Raw genomic sequence first — 14,972 nt, 5'->3', positions numbered from 1 at the left:
TGAATCAATGATAAAACAAACTAGTGGGTGTAGCAGTGTACCACTGATAACGCCCATTGAATGACCTCAGTCTTGTTAAGTTCCAGCTAAAACAAATATTCCCTACTGTTGTTTTATTGTGATGGATGACAAGTGGAATGACAGCACATTGTGCCTTTTTCAAACTAACTTTTGTCCTTAAAATTCTGCAGACATCCGTGACTTTGACGATATGGGCTGTATGTGCCACATCTTGAGGTCCTGCCAGCATTTTTTTTTCAGTCTGATAGAGGCTTCCACAGAGAAGAAATGGAAGTGATGGGTGACATTGGAGCGTTTAGGGAAGCTGACGGCAAGTCAAGACGGCAGTTCTGGATGAAATACACGGGGGCTAAATAGAGTGCCAACAAGCCAAGCTGGAGAGGAGTTATAGACCTGCTCAGACAGCGACTCTGGATACAGCTGCTGCACATAAGTACGAGTTCAGACGGAATCTGATGCAAATGTAAAATGCAAATCTACCTGGTCACTGCAGACTGGTAGTAGCGGTATTATTGCTTCATTTCTGAAGCCGTAAAATGAAGAAAGGGGAATAGAAAGATAACTCTTGTAGTCAGACCTTTGTAAATTCCATGTAAGAAATAGTTTTCCTAAACCGGTTGTCCTTTAGATTATATAATTGGAGCGCTTTTACGGTACTTTTAAACCACTCTAATAAGCTATTCAGTTACTATAAATCATAAAGGCGAATGTCCTTTAAAGGGCAACAGGTCACTTTATTAGCTGCTTGGGAATCGTAGTGCTGAATTAGAATGAGGTATACCATGACTGACTAGCCTGTCACGGAGGCCACTGAGTGAGGAGCATGGGGAGTGGCGGCGGGGCTGGACCCAGCATAGAGATGTGGATGGAGAAAAGACGGAGAGAGGACGTGAGACAGTGGTTGTGTGGAGGTAATATGTGTGGGAAAAGTGGGAAAGGGAGGGTGAGAGAGCAGGTGAAAAAGAGAGAGATAGCGTGTTGGACAGAGAGAGAGAGAGAGAGAGAGAGAGAGAGAGACAGAGAGAGATACTGGAGTAAGCGATTGGAGCTGTGCTCCCCTGTTGTATGCACCAGATGGTGTTCATTGATTATTCATTGCATGCGATGGATGTCACTGTCACCGCACACGGCTCTGCTCCATTCTGCTCTCTGCCTCAGTGCACCTGGGGGCAGAGAGGTGGGGGTAGGGAGAGCTGTATGGGGCATGCGTTAAGCATTAAGCAGTGTGTGGATGTTGCGGGGTTTTGAAACTGCGTCGGTATCTCCAAGCGCAACAGCACGTGTGGATGCCCCAATTTATGCATGTGCATTTGCACAGACGTACGTACAGGGATCAGTGGGATTTAGACTGGAATGTGAAATTGTTTCAGGATTAGTCATCGGTCAAATCTGATTGGTGTTCAGGCATCAGTAGATAACCTGCACTGGTTTGTATGTCTAATTCCAGTTTGATTTGCTGTGCATCATGTGTCATAATGTTAGAATGAGGATTGATGTTTGAGGCTAATCTGAGATTTATGCCCTGCGTTTTTAGACGACATCCATCATCAAACACGCACACAAAATGGCAAAGATACCACCAAGAGTTCAATCACCCGCACTCGACTTTCTCCCACAGGCCAAGCTGTTCCACTCTCTCTCTGTGATGGAATTCACGATTGCTCTGTCACTCCCAATTTGCATTCTTGATGACTGAGGCAGAGACGGTAAGGGATAAAAAATGTGGCGGGGAGTCAGCGGCGGAGACGAGCAACACAATTTGCACAATTGCGATTCCACGAGAGATGAGAGAGAGAGGCGCGTGGGGTTTATGCGTGTGATGTAACCTTTAGAGTGCAGGTCAGAGACTGTACGTGTGATTGAGGTGGAGAGGTTAGGCACATAATTATGCGTTGATGGTGCAAAGGGGGTAAATTGCCTGTAGGTATCGATCCGGTTACCTCAAATGCTGTTCTCACTGCTTCTGTCGAGACTTGTGCTGTCAGGTGAAACTGAGTAATCAGGCTGCACTGACAGCACTCCTGCAGAACAGCAGCTGAGTAAAATGGATGAACACAGTGCCAAATTAGTTTCCAAATTGAAGATATTTGACAACAGCTCGGCTTTCTATGTGAGGAGGCCCTTACGGTAATAAAGTAATTGTGATATCGACGTCTTACGGTGGAGTTGCCAGACAGTCACAAACCAGAGAAGACACAAAAAGCTGTGCTGCTGTAATCAGTCTCTACACAGGTGAGGAAGCTGTGTGGCTCCATTTGAAGTCCTTTATCCATGGCAGGTGGTGATTCTGAAAATATGCTGTGAAAGTCTGAATCAAGTTAGGAAGGGAGATTGCTCTTTGTCAGCGCCACCCTTTAATTTCAATCAGCCGCATCATTTTGATTTTGTCCGCCTGGTTTCATTCCAGGTGAACAGCCGATACTGAATAATTCATTGTTCCGTCACAGCCTGTCCTCAAATCATCTGGAAGCAGGGATTAGAAATGCCTGAAGTGAATCAGAACCCATGAGTCACCACTCACCAAAGACTAATTTAAAGTCATTGAAGATCCTAATCTTAAAAATTTCAGTCACTGCTCACAGATTGTGTTACAAAAGACGCATCTGAATGACATACCTTATCTACTTACGCAAGATACACTTTTCTTGACATTCATGCCAAAAAAAGAGAAACTACATTTCCTTAGATGAAAAATAAAACATCTATTGTTGTAGCTGATAGAGGCATAGGAAAGACATGCTAATTTCTAAAGTCATTTCAGGTGATATCACAACGCCTTTCTTGCTTTTGGGGTGTCATTTCACACCTTTAGTCTGTACTGACTGCAATGTAAACCCATCAGCGTGAATATGCTACAGTCAGAACAGTGAGGAAGAGCAAGTGACTTAATATAAAAAAGAAAGAAAGTCTACGTATGGTGGACGGGTCAAACAAACACAGGACTTCACCCAGGCTGGTGATCGTGTCCCAAAAGTGTTGTTGACTTACAGTATTACCTCCGTCAAAGCCGAAGGCCTGGGAAGAAAGTTATGTTTCTACCGGCGTTGGTTTGTTGTTTTTTACTCCAAAAGTCTGCGATGGATCTGAATGACATTTTTTGGAGGGGTGGGGTGTGGCACAATGAAGCACCATTCGATTTTGGTGGCGATCCAGGGGGAGGGGGTGCAGCTACATACATGAAACCTGCCTTGGCGGAGGTCTGCGCTCTCCGAGTGCACTTCTAGTTTTGAAGTTCAACCATGATGTTTTTCCTAAACCTAACTTAGTAGTTTTGTTGCTAACTAACTAAAGTTACCCCCTATGGCGTGAAATGACACGCAAAAAAGCTTAAAATGCGTATCATGACCATGTCCTTAAAAGTGGCGTGCTATTTATACACCTTCCCATGAGACCAGTTGGATCGATGTCCCATGGACTTTTATAAAATCTAATACAAACTAGAGATCATACTACGATGGGATCACACTAGCCACAATGCCAAATCAGGCCAGGGGGTGTAAATTCCTACCCCCTAATTCTTGCTGGGACCACACCCATCTTCCAGCCCCTTCACACAAAAAGGCATATGAATTGAGTTGACTGCAGTGTAAAAGCATCTGCGTTAATATGCTCCTTTCAGAGCTAGTGACATTTTTGACATGTCTTCTGTACTATGTTACAGTACATATTTTACTTAGTTTACATACTTATTTTAAATCCAACCATGACGTTTTTCCTAAACCTAACTAAGCGGTTTTGTTGCCTAAACCTAACTGCGGACGTTACCGTAGTTTTGTTGCGTGACGTACAAATGAAATATGAAAAGCTTAAAATGCGTCGTCATCACGCGGAATGTCCGTGTAATGTTGTGCTATTTATACGCCTTCCCGTGAAACGGGGTCGCATCTTCAAACTCTGCCTGCATTTTGATCGCAACTACACACTTGTAAAGTTTCGTGACTGCATCTTGCACGACTTGTCCACAGAAATATAAACACCTGGCAGAGTACCAAAAACCTCCTCTGTGGAACGTCCCGCTACAGCAGGTGCCTCCAGGACCACATTTGCCGTGATGACTCACACACTCACACAGTGAAAACCAGCATCGCTGTCACGGCTGGTAACAAGTATTAGACACAAACACTCTCTCTCCATGTGGAGACCATATATTATTGAAAATCAGTGTGGTGGACACGTGACCGGCTGACAGGCTGGAGCTTGTTGCTCTTTGCTTCCCTGTGATGATTGACCAGTGTCCCCCGATGAGAATATACTGGCACGACTCAAACATGAACAAGAGTGTGAAATCTCCCGTGTGCACAGATGGCACACATTTTGTCACCACAGCTTGTTAGTAATACATACCCACACACAAATACATGTGCAAGTACACACAGACACGCACACATAAGGCTTGACCCTTGGCAAAAGACCACCCGCACTGCCAAAATGGGTGGCGTGGCTGTATGCAGCACAACTGTCATCGCTACATGTGGCCACTTAAGTGTGGAAACAAGTGTATGCTTGGTGGGGCACAATTCTGGGTAGTTACACACCAGAGTTCATGAGCATTAATCAACATTTGCACACACACACACACACACGCACACGCACACGCACACGCACACGCACACGCACACACACACACACACACACACACACACACTGGCCAAAGCTTTTTGACTGAGGTATAGAAGTGGTGGGAAAGAGGAACAGCTCTTTGCTAATTAGTCCTGGGTTTAAGCCCTCAGGCAGTCAGGGGTTTAAAGGTTCAAGCCAGACACTGTTTTAGGTCTTGAAGAATTAGATCCAAAACAACGTGATGTATAATAGAGTAGTTTCTGTTGTGCATTCACAAAGTATTCAGACTCTTACACTTTTTTTTCCACATTTTGTTGTTATGTTGTAATTCATTGAAAAGAAAAAACTGAGATATCACTTTGACATGAGTATTCAGACCCTTAACTCAGTACTTAGTTTAAGCACCTCGGGCAGCAATTACAGCCTCGAGTCTCCTTGGTCTTTGCACACCTGGATTAAGCTCTGTCAGCCATTTTCAGGTCTCCTGATTGGGTTCAAATCCGGGCTCTGGCTGAGCCACTCAAGGACATTCACCAAGTCGCTCCTAAGATACCTCTGCATTCTCTTGGCTTTGTGCTCAGTCTGAGGTCCTGCGCACTCTGTTCACTATTCAATATTACATTTTAAATGACTGACGAGGCAAATAAAGTCCTCAACTGTTTCCTACTGTCGGGGGGAAAACCTCCGTTAACATCTTGTTAAATTTATCAGAGCCGGTTGAGCTTACTGGTGAACATCTACTCCTCCTGAAAGTAAATAAATTATGATTTCTTACAGATGTTAACTCATTCGGCAAACATGATTTAACATAATTTGGTATTAATTTGAGCTCTATGTGTCATGGTCTGGCTGTGCCAGAGAACATTGGACTTTTTCCTTTTTGTTTAGATCTTATGTTCCTCCTTTTAGTCTATTAGTTCTGTAGTAGTGATTTGGGTTTCTTGGTTTGGGGTTTTCTGTTATATTGTCTGCATTGTAGTGTTTCCTGTTTTATTTTGAAATTGACTCCTCCTGTGTCTTGTCTGGTTTTACTTCCTGCCGTTGTTTGTTTTCCCGCCTTTTTTGATTGTCTGCCCCGCCTTGATTAGTTCCACCTGTGTCTAATCATCCTGCCCTCCTTGTGTATTTAAGTCTGTGTGTTCCCCTGTGTCTTTGTCAGTTCCTCGTCGCTCCTGCCTAGTGTGCCTCGTCTCCTGTAATAACCATGTTATCCTGCCTGTGTTCCTGGTGTTCTTGTGTTGGTTAGTACTTTAGTTTTTTGGTGTTTTGTTCCTTTGTACGTTGTTTCCCCTACCTGCATTTTTGTTTTTTCTTGCCTATTGGTTTTTGTTTGGAGACTTCAGCTTCATTATTAAGGCTCGCTTTTATGTAAATTTATCTTTCTGCCTGGTCACTCTGCGTTTGGGTCCACCCTTTAAACTCACACCCTGACACTATGTAAAGTGAATAAACGTGATGTTTCCCAGATAATGCTCATCTAGCTTAACAATGTGGTTTATACACTTTTGTTACTGCTGATTTATATAATTGGAGTTCTACGGAGTGAAACAAACATTATCAGTGTCTATTCTGTAGAGAGAGAGTTTCAACGGATCACGCCGACACTGTATGGTGAATGATCTGCACCTGTCGCAGAGAAGTTTAACGTGGAAAAACACATGAATTCCGATATGAGCGTTCTCACAGCGGTCTCAGTGATCGGATATGTATCGGATTTACAACCACATATGAAAGTGGACCAGATCTGATTTGGAATAAAAAGTCAGATCGGTTTTCACATGAGAGCAAAAACACTGGATTTGGGCCACATTTACTTGTGATGTGGACTGAGCCTTAGAATTGAGGCCAAACATTTCAATGGTAGTTTCATCAGACCACAGACTGTTGTTTCTCAGTCTCACAGCTTTTATGTGTTTTTCACTTCCCCATCTGTGCCATGATCTGACACAACCCTGTCTCTGAGCTTTGCAACAGTTCCTTTGACCTCATGGCTTGGTTTTTGCTCTGATGTGCATTGTCAGCTCACATGTGAGACCTTTACATAAACAGGTATGTGCCTTTCTCAATCAAGTCCAATCAGTTGAATCTCCCACAGGTGGACTCCAATCAAGGTGTCTAATCCAAAACATCTCAGGTGATCAAGAGAAATAGGAGGCACCTGAGCTAGAATTCAAGTGTCTGGATACTTTCTTCATGTGATATTTCAGTTTTGTCTTTTTGGCTGGACCGCAGAGGACCAGCCCTACAAACACAAAAGTCTGTCACTGAGTGACTGACTGAGTGATGAAGTTACAGGATTGGTCAGCCGACTGTTGGAGTTTCCTCATTGGCCGTTGCTCTTTCAAAATGAAAAGGTGGAGAACAGTTCTGTGTTTAGGTTTTCTGGGGAGCGTGTCAGCGGTTCAATGTATCATTACATAGTGCTGTTGTTGTGCATGTGCTATTGTTTATGTTCGTTTAAGTTACGTTATGTTGTGCTTCGTATTGTGTTACCGTACATTCACACCAAGCACGGAGCAAATTTTTGTCTCTCTTTCCTCCAGAAATAACCACTGTTGCTGCTTTGTACATGTTGGTGAAGTCCCAGATATGTCAGAAAACCAAACGCTGTTGTGTCTGGGTTCATAACGTCACCCGGCTGCGAGCTGTATTTACATACTGTATCTGTATCTAGCAAGCCACACGTCTCTACTGCGGTATGAACCCAAAATAAACAGACTGTGCTGTGATTTAATATCAATAAACGGATCAAAATGATGCCGAAATAACGACATTATGATGTTGATTTGTAAAAAGACCGAATTCATGCTTTGTCAGGTCTGTCCGCAACACGACAAGCAAACAACTTTTAAAATGCTTATTTTCTGAATGGAGTTCGGATCGATCAGTGCCAGGCTATGCTAACATTGTAACTGCTCCATTAACACTCCATCTAGGAATAAATACGGCAGCAACAACGTCAGTGATGACAGCCGGAATATCTCAACGCTGTTAAACTTATACTTAAAATAAAAGTATGTATATATTGTTACACACCACTTATATGATGAATGCTTTTGATACACATGCTGTAATAAAAAACTGAAATACTTTTAACGTTGCATACTGTATGTCATGCTAAAACCTTTTCACCTTGTATAAAATGTATAATATACTGACTAGTAAATGTTACCATTTACTATTACTGAATGTCATTTGCTTCATTATAAGTTGTCTTTCAATCAAATATCAAAATATAAATGGAAAAAACTGTTCACAAAACATTATAGACATGACCACTGACTATTTGTATAATTTAGCCAGGAATTCACATACTGACTATATACGGTTCAGCCATATACTGGGTTTTGACCGAGTCTTGTTAATGAATGAATGTATTGAGTGCAGATTGAAGAAGGGGAAATGAATTAATACAAAATGTGGAAAAAGTGTGTAATTTCAACAGACTTTACTAGTTCTCCTTTATGATCAGTTATACTTTGAAATAATTTAACCTAACCTTGCTTCCTGAAAAAATGACATCCATGTACAACTAATTTACATTTGTAAATCTGTTTTGTAAGAAATATAATGCTAAACAGACTCCAATTTCTAATTAACATAATGAGAACATATTGAATATATGTGTAAAATATTCACTGGGTATGTACTTACTACTTACTTATGGCCCTACAGACAGCTTTTCTTGGTTATGTTAGGGCAATTTAATTTTGCCATCATATTTTATGATGACAGACATATGATGACATCAAGTGATTCATCAGATTAAATGAGCAAGTCTTTTTTTAATTAAATCTTAAACTTGAAACTATCTTTAATGAATATAAGTCGTCAGTTTAGTTTGATTGCTGCTAGACTGCCCTGTTAATACGTCCTTTGTGTGTGGCGAGTGGGAGAGCAAACAGTTTTTTTGACTGCAGTAAAAATGTTGTATTTGAAAGGCTAAACGCCAACAAATATGCAGAATAAAAGCAGAATGAAGCAGAATATTTTGTTAGATAAAAACATGTTGTGGATTTTGGAAATGAGGACAGCTATCTTTTCCCAATATCTGTTGACTTTTGGACTTCCCAACACTCTGGAGTTATTGGAAATGTTTGGATCACACATGTCTGAAACAATCCTATGGATTCATTCTGGGTCAGACTCGCTTGGGCACGCTTCAAACTCGTTAACATGAGCGTTACCACAGCAAAATTGGAGCGGGAGATATGGCGACGCTCCAAGTTTTTTTTAAAATCCGCTCTGCGCTCCATCCAAAATCCTTCGGCTCACGCTCACACATTGCTCACATGCTCTGACATATAGTCAGTTTTTTTTTATAGATCTGGGCGCAAAAAGGATCGATTGTAGGTATTGTTTAACTGGAGAAGTTTTTATATTACTTGGAACTAGGTTATTTCGGTTAATAAAAGTACAGATACTACGAAGTTATGTAATAAATAAATCAACATTGACTTCTGGCTTTACACGGGATACAAACAGCGTTCCCCTGGGCGAGAAGTCCTGTGTTTTTGGACCCATCCATCCAACCCGACTTCCCCCCAACACGGTGTTTGTTGCTCTTTATACTTTCTGGTTCATAATGAAGTGGATTACATACAAATTGATTTTGTGGAATAAACGCACATTTTTCTTTTCTTTTTTTTCGTAGCTATAGCTACGAACGGTGTATGAGAACAGCTCGGGTGTTTTACAGCTTGTTTTCACTGCCCCCAAGTAGCCAAGACAGTTAATGCAGGTCTAAATATAGAAAAAAAAGTCGTCAACACTGCCTTCAGATATGAGATGACACATGTTGCAACTGGTAAACTAGTAACTGTACTTTGAAGGGAACAGGGATTGTGATCTCATTCTGTACACAGCACCAAGACTGAGTTAGGCTTAGGCGTGATGTCTATATGTGGTACACAGCTGTACAGTATGTGTATGCATGCACGCACCCTTGTGATAACAGTGCATTAAAGAAATGCTAATTAAGGATATATTTTGTTACAGAGCAGGTGTTGAATTGCTGACAAGGACACAATTGTAAACGAAACCAGAGCTCTGAGAATCGCAAACGGGACATCTAACTTTGCCTTTTTATTGCACCATAATTAAAATGAATTGTCTTTACTGCTCTTGTTTTTCTCCCTCAGTCCTATTCTTTATGGTTCTATTGATTTATTATTGGCTGTTATTTCAACCCACACCGGGCTTGTAATAGTTTTAGCTGGGAGATTGCTCCCAGCTACAATCAAAACGTGAGACCTCGGCTTTATTTCTGTTTTGTTCCCCTGCCAGTGTGATGAATCTGAATGGAAAAATTCGTAATGGAACAGTGAAAGAAGGAGTGTGTTTGAGAAGCTGTCGGTATGTGTCACCTTGCATTAAATTTGAAAGGGCTCACAGTAATTGCTTGAGTGCGGGGCAGGTCCTAGGCCGTGGAAATGTTATTACTGCTTTGGTTCTCTTGACAGTTGGGGATTAATCACGTTTTTATATCATATATGGAACCTTAAATATTCGGCGGATTGCAGAACTTAAGGGGGAAACCAAACCAAAATGTGTTCGAACTTCTGGTTCGAAATGACAGATATGAAATAAAACCGCACTTTTATTGGAATAATTCAAACTAAAAGTCAGGGAGAGTTTAAATATTGCAGTAGTATCATTGAAATTCTGCAATCAGCGGATTGGTCTGACCTTTTCATGTCAAGTACTTGGCACCAACATCTAAATGCAGGTTGGGATCTGTAGTGATTCCAGCTGCATCTCTGAATAAATCATTCAGGTCACAGACAGCTGGTTCAAAGTCTGAATTCTCATGAATTTACTTAATCTGACCTGGCAAAAAAAAAAAACATGGGTATTTGCATGCATGTGAGTGCCTTTGTGCATGCATAGAATTAACCAATCTGGTGAAGTCAGGGTCTGTATTTTTTCAGATGGTCAGAGGTGTTGATTCAATACAATGGTCATTTTTGAGGCATTAATTCAGTAAGAGATGGCTAGATTTAGCGAACAAAAGGCTCAATATTAAGAGAGTTCTCAAGAAATCTGAAGAGCAGCAAGGCTTATGTTGAAGAAATACTAAAAATAGATGTTGGGGTGGTGGCAGGGTTGCAGCAGCAGGTTATACTGACACAGGTTGCACACCTGATTTGGATATTACTAATCAGCTGATGAATGAGCTGCTGATTGTGAAGCAGGAATGAAGCAGCTGATGCCAAACAATTAGCTGAAGCAAGCACAACGTCAGTGCTTCAATGCAGTGATTTTTAGTTCTTCAACTAATACTCATATATATCCTGTCATGTGTATTTATTAGGGCTGTCAATCGATTAAAATATTTAATTGTGATGAATCGCAAATGAATCACACATTTTTTATCTGTTCGTCTTAAAGGGAGATTTGTCAAGTATTTAATACTCTTATCAACATGGGAGTGGGTAAATATGCTGCTTTATGCAAATGTATGTATATATTTATTACTGGAAACAATTAATAACACAAAACAATGACAGATATTGTCCAGAAACCCTCACAGGTACTGCATTTAGCATAAAACTATATGCTCAAATCATAACATGGCAAACTGCAGCCCAACAGGCAACAACAGCTGTCAGTGTGTCAGTGTGCTGACTTGACTATGACTTGCCCCAAACTGCATGTGATTATCATAAAGTGGGCATGTCTGTAAAGGGGAGACTCGTGGGTACCCATAGAACCCATTTACATTCACTGATCTGGAGGTCAGAGGTCCATGGACCCCTTTGAAAATGGACATGCCAGTTTTTGCTCGCCAAAATTTATCGTAAGTTTAGAGCGTTATTTAACCTCCTTCGACAAGCTAGCATGACATGGTTGGTACCAGTGGATTCTAGTTTCATATGATGCCAGTATTTTCACTCTAGCTTTAAATCTGAGCCCGCTACAACCTAATAAAGTTGCATTAAAGAAATTAGTGGCGTTAATGCGAATTTGGGTTAACGCGTTAACTTTGACAGCCCTAGTATTTATGATCACTGTTCCTCTTCCTGCTATTTTTGGTGTATGTTGTTGTGATTTTTGAGACTTTTCCCCTTAATCCCCCACATTACACAATTTTACATAGATTTGTAGCAACTTCTTTCACTTAGTTTAGTGCAAAGACACAAATAAGTTAAGTTAAGTTGAATATCATTTAGCAGTTTGTGTCAGCTCTAATAGCGGTCGGACAGTCAGAGTTCTCAAGGATACATAACTCAACCTTCAAAGAGGCCACAGAGACTGTGCCTGAGAGTCAGTTTCAAAGGTAAATTATGTAATATGGTGTCAGGAAGAGTCTGCAATCGTGACAACATGCCATCATGTTTTTTTTGCATCAACATAAAGTGTAAACTGCAGTGCTATGCAACATTTTTGCAACCCTCTTGTTGGCACATACACACTAAGCTTTCTATCACTGATAAGTGGTTTTGTCCTTGGGGGAATGATGCACCTTACAGCTGGCCAAAGCAAGGTCAAACCTCTCACTGTGTGCGTCCTTTACTCCCAGAAGTGCTGCTGCAGTAATCATGGCATTTAGAGGGCAAGTATGCAAAAGATAATTAGCCTTTGCTTCTATTTAAGTCTGGAGTAAACAAGACACTGGTGCAGAAACGAAAGGAGAGAGTCAACGTTCAAAAATGATGAAATGAAATGCAACTGTCAAGTTCACAGGCGTGTGCATGTGTTGGGGCTGTGTGTGTGTGTGTGTGGGGGGGGACTGGGACTAGAGGGAGTGCTGCTGTGTCTCTTGATGCGCCAATCACCGCTTAATATATTCAGCTCCTGACTGACAGCTCATCGTGTCATATGCTGTGAAACCTTCCCCCGAACATGTTTCTCTGTGTGTCTCTCCCAAATCCTATCTCAGGCTCTTTCTGGGGAGCAGAGCAGCTTGTGTTGGCCAAGCACTCGGAGTGAAAATAGAAGCAATCATTTATTCATCGATTGAAACATCAGAGGGCTAAGAGGCAGTGAGGGAGTGGGAGCAACAAAGAGCGGGAGAGATAGACTGGCTTGAGGATAAGGGAGGGGGGGGGGGAATGGCAGTGGTGGGGGTAAGTGAAATTGAGTGGAGAACAAAGAAGGAGATAAAATTGTTGACTGAACAAAAAGTGGACAGTTTTGCCTTAATAAGAAGACACCGCAACATACAAAAGAATTTGCAAGTGATGGAAACACAAATAGAGGTTTTAAGACTATCAGACGGTGACAGATAGAATCCTTGTCGGCTAATTTACAAGAAATGTTTGGCAACCGATATATGTATTTGATATCTAGCATTTATCAAGGTGTCAGAAGCAAATAGTAATAAAAAAACAAACTGTATTAGCTCGAAAACTACAAGGTCAGATGATTTATGTATTTTTAAAACCTGAAAGCAAGCCTATGTGTCATTTCTAAAGAACAGCAGCCACTGTGGCCCAAGTGGCAATCAAGCTAAAGGTGGCTAACATTAGCTAATATAAGCTACTGGTTACACCAGAGCAAGGGCCTTTCTCAAACCGGACCCTTCCAACTCCCACTCCGTGATGGAGGGAACTCCGTTTGTAGTTCCACTCACAGCTAAATGAATCCCCCTTCTTTAAGGAGGAGGGTAGAAATACAGCAGCAATGGGACAAACTTGCCTCTCTCTGGCGGATACTGTCGTAATGTTTCATAGCCATGGTTTTGTATGAAGCGGAGAGAATGTGCAAAGGTTCACAGTATTAAGAATAAAAAGAATATGCAATATACAGAGAAAATAAAAAAAAATAAAAAACTTACTCCCATGCTTCTGTGGTGGCATGTAAACATCTTCTTGTTTTTAACGCTAATGTTCCCTGTAAATACACAACACTTTATAATCAAGTGAACACGTCTACCATTTTCTAGACTAGACATTTGATTCTAAATACAATGTAACCTTGCTAACATCTGTATGACAAAAATGTCTATCTTGAGCAGTTTATATTTGTACGGAGTTGTGTTCCATGACGAACACAAAACACCGTTGCACGTGACCAGTAAGTCGGCATCGATGCAGGCTCGCTTTTAGAGGGTCAAGCCTCGGACACACCAGGAACGTCAGGAACGTCAGGAACGTCAGGAGCCTGTGGCAGCTGCGTGATTCACGCGTCGGGTGTTCACACCAGCTGCATTTCAGCTGCATGTCTGCTACATTGCTGCTGCTACATTTCATTTCATTATAAATATAATTTATATTTTTTTTTAGACAGAGAAAGGTTAAGAAATGTGTGGTAATTTGTAAATAAAAGTAATAATCGACAAATAAAACACGGTACTATATTCATTCATGGAGCTCTCCAAGTCACTGCATATTCTACAACACTGTCCGGCACATATTTCAGAATAAAAGCCTTGTGTTAACAAATGAAGGAATTCTGTCCACAGAAAAACGCTTGAGGGCTTTTATTTTGAAATGAAAGCAGGAAGTGTTGATTTAAAAATAAGTCTTTACTTTGTTTTCATCTCCATAACATATTCTACAGATAGACATCGAAACTGTAGTAATCTTGCTGGTATGATGTCAATATACTGTCAATAGATCACCTTCACTGTCTGTAACATATTCTACAGATGTCTAGACATTGAAACTGTAGTAATGTAGCTGATATGATGTTAATATACAGTCAATAGATCACCTTCACTGTCTGTTGCTGCTGTGAGACGCGCGTGGCACGCGTCAAAAATAGGTGAGACCTCTATTCTCTAGAAGAGAACTGAGACGCGCATCTCACACGGGCAGTGTGGCTGCTCTAACCTGTTAACACGGATGCCAAAATAAAAAAACAACAGGTAACGCAGCCGCCACGCGCTGCTGACGTTCCTGGTGTGTCCGGGCTGTTATATAACCCACTTCCACTCCCTGCTAATTGGTTTGGGATGACACTTAATATGGCGGACCCTCCACAGGAATGCACAAACAGAGTGGAAGTGGGTAGGGAGGGTTTGAGAAAGGCCCCAAGTAAGGCTGTAGCAGTGCAGTTAACTGAACAACAGTGCGTTTTATAGCTTATGAATTCAACTTCTCATTGAGGATGCGTTATTTCTTCATTCAAAAGGATACATAGCATTGCTTTAGATGCAGTGTGTAGGATTTGGCGGCATCTAGCGGTGAGGTTGCAGATTGCAACCAACTGAAATCTCTCGGCGTCATTCTTGTCGTTCGCAGTAAATACGTTCTTCTTTTTTGTGAAGTAAACAAAAACACTTTCTTAGGTTCAGGTTATAAAATCAATATAGTTAGGTTTAGGAAAAAACACTGTTGGGCTTAAAATGACTACGTTTGTACAGTGAAAAAGACACTGAATGCTCAGGACATGAACGAACAGCTGATTGTAGCGTGACGTATGGGACACGAACGGCGGCCTCCTGG

The sequence above is a fragment of the Sebastes fasciatus genome, chromosome 19 (assembly GCF_043250625.1).
Source record: "Sebastes fasciatus isolate fSebFas1 chromosome 19, fSebFas1.pri, whole genome shotgun sequence".
Lineage (NCBI taxonomy): Eukaryota > Metazoa > Chordata > Actinopteri > Perciformes > Sebastidae > Sebastes > Sebastes fasciatus.
Note: the sequence above shows the minus strand (reverse complement) of the source record.